Source organism: Octodon degus, unplaced genomic scaffold, assembly GCF_000260255.1.
Source record: "Octodon degus isolate 3935 unplaced genomic scaffold, OctDeg1.0 scaffold00052, whole genome shotgun sequence".
NCBI lineage: Eukaryota > Metazoa > Chordata > Mammalia > Rodentia > Octodontidae > Octodon > Octodon degus.
This window is the reverse complement of record NW_004524628.1, coordinates 2,794,287-2,800,632: the sequence shown is the minus strand read 5'-3', so window position 1 is coordinate 2,800,632 and position 6,346 is coordinate 2,794,287. Positions and strand designations below refer to the sequence as shown.

At 41.9% G+C, this 6,346-nt stretch overlaps 1 pseudogene; it reads left to right on the top strand.

The window, feature by feature from the left end:
- Nucleotides 1–3,959: 3,959 nt before the first annotated feature.
- LOC101568271 lies at nt 3,960–5,284 on the top strand (annotated as a pseudogene).
- Nucleotides 5,285–6,346: the final 1,062 nt, after the last annotated feature.

The following is a 6,346-nucleotide window of genomic DNA, read 5'->3' as shown; positions in this document are numbered from 1 at the left end:
CCCTGATTTGATAGTTCCTGCTCTCCGCACCTGCCTAACTCTTCCTTTTGCCCTTGCTAAATTCTAACTGCTGTATTGTTGGTTAATTTTACACTATTCAAATTTCTCTTAGAAAAGCAAAACCACTCTGGATGTCCACAATAAGATAGGGGAAAAAAATGAAGATTGGTTAGGTCTTATTTCTCCTTTTCTAGGAACCCAGAAAATACCTGGCATCCAGGAAGTTAGCAGCAGAAGGGGAAAGGAAAGAAAGCAAAGATGCATTTTGCATTCAGGGGCAGCAACATGGTCAATGTGACCATGGTCAACACCAGTCAACCAATCGCTACTTCTCCTCAGGGTCTCCTGATGGAGCGCTTTCACTTGTAGGAAGATCGCCCCACCTTTATCTCACCTGCACTATAAAAGGACACCATGAGGACGAGGCAGCTTGGGGAGCTCCTCGCCAAGTAGAAATGGCAGCTGAAAACAAACCCTGACTGGAAAATTGGCCCTAGCTGGTCGTTACCATGGTGATGGCCTATGTCACTCAGAAGAGCATACCTCTGATTTTTGTCCAGTGACTATTCTGCAGTGGTAGATAAGGCAAAGATGGGCTGACCGGGGCTGGCATTTCGACCTCTAGTTTTCAAGGCTGATGATTTTCTAGCTAGGTCTTATTTTGGGGAAAACACATAGAAACCGCCTATTGGTAATCATGTGATTAATATGTTAAATTTTAAAAATGGTTTGCCAGAAAAGATAGCATTGACTGTCAGGATCACATCCAAGCATCTAAGTAAAATAAAGTTATTAAGGTGAAGATACATTGGGTAAAGAATGAAATTCAATTATACAATATACTTGACTTTTTCTTAACTGTATAATATATACAAAACATGTAGACTTCTGATCCCAGAAAGATGAAGCTTCTATGTTTATTGCTATTGTTTTTGGTGAATGCACCCAAATCCCTGGATGTTATGTAGTAAAAAAAGTAAGAAGATTCTGAGGGAATGATATTAGAAGGTAGACAGGTAGTGACCTCAGGACCCAACGAGTGACACAACAAAGAATTCTTTACATATCTCAAACATCTCAGAGTTGCTCAAGCAGTTGGCAACCTGGAAAAGGTCACTATGCATAACAGAAGACAGAGGAGAAAGAGGGCAGAGGTTGAAGAGGAGGAGAAAGAGGAAAAGGAGGAAAAGAAAGAGGAGCGGGGAAGGAAAAGAAGAATGAGAAAGAGAAGGCCAAAAAGAAAAGAGGAGGAAGAGTGGTTGCTACCTATGCTAGTCAAAAGAAAGGGGAAACCTCGCAAGACAGTCCTTCAGAGAGCGATTGCTGCGCTCCAGCAAAGCACTTCGGAAAGCTCTGTGGCCTCATCACCACGGACGCCAGGGAAAGCAGGTGGGAATCGCAGACTTGCGTGCTCACGAGATGGTAAGGAGGCGGCGCAGCCCACCGATGGGCTCTGGTCTGAGGTCTGTAGCGAGCTGGGAGTTCCACCTCCAGCTTGCAGTAACGCCTCGTCCTCTGCCCTTTTGTCTCCCTTCGGGGTCTCTGGAGGCCATGTACAGATTCTGAGGCTCTCTTTCCGCCCAGCAGTAACAAATACCACTCCCACCGTCCTACCTGCTTTGGCGGTGCCAGTGAAGGCAAAACAGAGTCAGAGCCATCCCATCCTCCTCTGGCAGGGTTGGTAGAAGCCATGTGCTTCGTTCCTCAGGGTTGTTCACCACACTTCGCAGTGGATGGCTCATCCTCCCAGTGGAGCAGTATGAAGAAGTTAGGTAAGACAAGATTGGTGTTATGGTTTGTGTCTAGTAGTCCCTCCAAAGCCTCATGTAAATTATGGGGCTGGAGGAGCAGCAAGTGGCTTTGAGGGGCGGGGCCAGAGGACCAGGGCGGGGCCAGAGAGGCTCAAACCGTTATCCTGGCTAACCTGTGCTTTCTAAGAGGTGTGGAGAGGGGCATCCTGGACATGACCGCGCCCCAGCCTCCCCTCCAGTGTCTTGAAATCACTATTAACTGTGAGCTAAATAAACATTTTCTTCCCTCATTTTGAGTGTCGGGTATTGGTTCCAGCAATGAGAGAAGAGTAACTAATACATTTGGCATAATACTCAGCACTTTTTGGCTGGAACCTCCATCTTCTAATACCTTGCCAAAATGACTAACACAAATTGCAAGAGGAGGGGAACCCAGTATATGTTCTCCAGGCCTTTTAGAAAACATGGGGTTGTTCCTTTGTCCACATACATGTGAATCTACGAAAACGGTGATATTGTAGACATCAAGGGAATGGGTACTGTGTAAAAAAGAATGACTCAAAAATGTTACCAAGGCAAAATGGGAAGAGTCTACAATGTTATCCAGCATGCTGTTGGCATTGGTGTAAACAAGCAAGTTAAGGGCAAGATTCTTGCCAAGAGGATTAATATGCATATTGAGCATATTAAACACTCAAAACGTCATGATAGCTTCCTGAAACATGTCAAGGAAAATGAGCAGAAAAAGAAAGAAGCCAAAGAGAAAGGTACCTGGGTTCAGCTGAAGTGCCAGCCTGCCCCTTTCAGAGAAGTGCACTTTGTGAGGACCAATGGGAAGGACCCTGAGTTGTTGGAACCTATTCCCTATGAATTCATGGCATAAGCTGGGGACATTGCTCTGCCATTCAGCACCTAATTGGCAGCTTAAGTGTTGTAGGTCCTATGTAAACATAAAATCATCCTGTGCTGTAAGGGTGGTTTTCTTAGTTGAACAGGTATGTGATGCCTTCCTACCTCAGAAATATTTGCAGCAGATTTTCACAGTGCCTAGTAATTGTGTCTACTCTTTACTTCTCAGTGTTTTTCTTGCTGAAAGATATTGCTGAGGTAATGTGCATGTGTATACCCAAATATTCAAATATTTATAAAATAGTTATATTGGCTTGAAGATCCTGCAAATCACCATGGGGAGAAGATGTACCAACATAAATGGAAGTCACTTCAGAAGCAAATGTAAGTCCATTTCAGTTAAATAAATTGTTTAAAGCAAAAGAAAAGAAAAGAAATAATACTCAGCATCTCCTCTGAGACTGTCTAAACTGTGTAAGCTGCAACCAAAAATAACCCAGAATACTGAGAACAAGGAAAATCTCAAATTGAATGGAAAGCTGATCAACAGATACCAACATTGAGATACCAAAATGATCTGGAAAAGATTGTAGAGTAGGCAGCATAAAAATGCTTTCATGGGTAATTTATCATGCTTGAAACAAAACAGTAGTGAGCATCGCTAAAGAAATAGTCTCAACAAGCAAATAGAAAAAAAAAAAATATATATATATATATATAATCAAATGGAAATGTTAGAATTGAAAAATAAAGTAAGTGAAATAAAAAATCTCAACAGATGAGCTCAGCAGCAGAATGGAGGAGTAGAAGAAAGAATAAATGAACTGGAAAGTATAACATATGTACACGCCAGGGAGCTGTACTACTAATTGCTCATGGGAAGGAGAGGTTTACCCCTGTATTGTTTAATCAGTTTGTCATGCCTATATTTTGTGATATGAGCAACAACTTTGAAGATAACAATACTCAGTGTACTAACCATTGTTATTCTCCTGTAATCTTGTTTTGAAATTTTATACCACTGTTTTCATTGTTTTTTTGTTTGTTTGTTTGTTTGTTTGTTTTCTTTAAATAAAAAGAAGAGATTACTGAATCTGAACAATAGAGAAAATAGGCCAGAAAAAAGGTACAGAACCTCAGGGATTATGGGACCACAACACAAGATCTAAAGTCATATCATTAGGCTTTCAAAGGAGAGGAACAAAAAGAGAGGACCAAAATAATAATCAAGCTTGTTGGCTCCTCTGTGGAGAAGGCTCCTTGCCTGATAGAAGGCCGAAGAGTTGGCGACTGTGTCGCCGGGGTTTTTGTTGCTGGGCTTCAGGGCTGGTTGGGAGAAGCCCCTGGGAAGGAAACATCATGATTTCAGCTACACAATTGTTGGATGAATTAATGGACCGGGACCAAAACCTTGCCCCAGATGAGAAGCATAATAATGTGTAGGGGGACCATGAGAGCATTTGTAAATATTATCTCTGTGGTTTTTGTCCTGCAGAATTGTTCACAAATACTCGTTCTGATCTTGGACCATGTGAAAAAATTCATGATGAAAACAATATGAAAAGAGTTTCTGTTTCATGAAAGTGGGCTGTGAGAGAGATTTTGTGCGATGCTTACAGAACTTACTAGCAGATGTAGAATGTGGAATCAGATGAGGCCATGCTCATTCGGCACTATCTCAAAACCAGCGGTCCTCTGCGGCAGCTGGCCCAGCAGGCAAAAATGAGGAAAAAATTCAGGTTCTCACAGACAAAATTGATGTGCTCCTACAGAAGATTGAAGAATTGGGATCTGAAGGAAAGGTAGAAGCAGCCCAGGGAATGATGAAGCTAGGTGAACCGCTAAAAGAAGAGAGAGAATTGCTTAGATCCACAGCTTCAACCATTTCAAGTCTTGCTGACCAAGAAAAACAAATGGAAGTTTGTGAAGTTTGCAGAGCCTTTTTGATAGTAGGAGATGCCCAGTCTTGGGTAGATGATCATTTGATGGAAAACAACACACGGGATATGCCCAAATCAAAACTACTGTAGAAGAACTAAAAGAAAAGTGAAGAAAAAGAACTGAAGAACCTGATCAAGAAGAACAGGAGAGAGAAAGAGAAGAAAGAGAAAGAAAAAGATGAAGAGAAGAGAAGGAAAGAGAGAAAGAAAGAGCTTGTGATAGAGAAAGAAGAAAGAGAAGTCGTTCACGAAGTAGACACTCGAGTCGAACTTCTGACCGGAGGTGCAGCAGGTCCCAAGACCATGAAAGATCACGAAGCAGGGAAAGAAGGCAAAGCAGAGGGGGAGATCGGTGGAGAAACAGAAGCTATGACAGATCAGAATGGAAACAGATCTTGCAGTCGGGATCCAAGATGGACGAAAGGCTGGTCTTGAAAGTCATGAGCACAGGAGCAAGAGTCGGGAGAGAGGACAAGACAGAAGATCCAAGGAGAAAGCAGAATAGAGGGGACCTGAGGATAAAAAGTAGTGTGGAGTCCAGCAGTCAAGAAAAGTAGGGGCCGGGGAGGTGGCTCAGTGGAATAAGCGCTTCCCTGGCACGTGCAAGGGTCTGAGTTCAATCCCCGATTCAGCAAAAAAAAAAAAAAAAAAGCAGAGTGAAGACCCAACCCTGAATGAAAGGAAAGTGAGGTCAATGGGACCAGCGAAGACATTAAATCTGAAGGTGACATTCCGTCCAATTAAAGCTGACCTGATAAGACCTCAGGTCAGAGGACTACTGTTGGAAGATTTCTTGAGGAATACTGAAAATGGCACAAAGTATGAGGTGAAAGAAAGCTATAGTGGCATAGACAAAGTATGAAGCTCAGTTAGGGTTTTTTTTTTTTAAATTAAAAGTTAATTCAGGATTGATGTGACCTACCAGATTTCAGAACATGTGTTAATAACATATATGGGTAGGTCCTGTATCATATTTTTTCTTTAAGACTTTTTAAGGAATAGTACCTAAACATGTGGCCTGCTCAGTGTTTAATTGCAAGTTTTCATTCTTGGTCTTTGCAAACAGGATTAAACGTTAGTATTCTTGTGAATCAGACTAAGTGGGATTCCTTTTTTACAATTCTGCTACACTTAGCCTTTGGATTTAGAAGTAAAAATAAAGTACCTCTGACTTTCTGTTAAAAAAAATAATAGTTTAAAATTTTTTGGCAAAATACATAAACAGGACCAAAACATAAGGGATTAGCCCAAAGATATCAATACCAAAATTAAAATTCTGAAAACTAAAAAGTAAGTCCTGAAAGCAGTAAGAAGAACACTTTCTCCATATCAATTCACATGATAGCCGATGTATCAGCAGAGGTCATAGATGTCAGCAGAAAGTGGTGCAACATTTTTAAAGCATTAGAAAAGAAAAACTACAGTGCTCAGGAGGCTGAGGCAGGAGGATCACCATGAGTTTGAGATCAGCCTACTCTGTGTAGTGAATTCAAGGCCAGCCTGAACTACACAGTAAGACCCTGTCTCAAAAAAAAAAAAAAAAAAAAGAGGAGCTGAGAAGACATCACAAAGGCATAAGCACTTATTTGGCAAATACAAGGTCCTGAGTTCAGTTCCTGGTCCCAGAACCCCAGGATCGCAGTGCTGGCCCTGGAGCTCAGCATGGTGGCACACAGCTGTAATCCCAGCACTTGGAAGGTTGAGACAGGAGGATCTCTTTGAATTTGAGACCAGCCTTGGGGCTATGTAAGTGAGCACAAGTCCAGCCTGAACTGCATAGTGAAACCCTGTCTCAAAAAAGGAAAG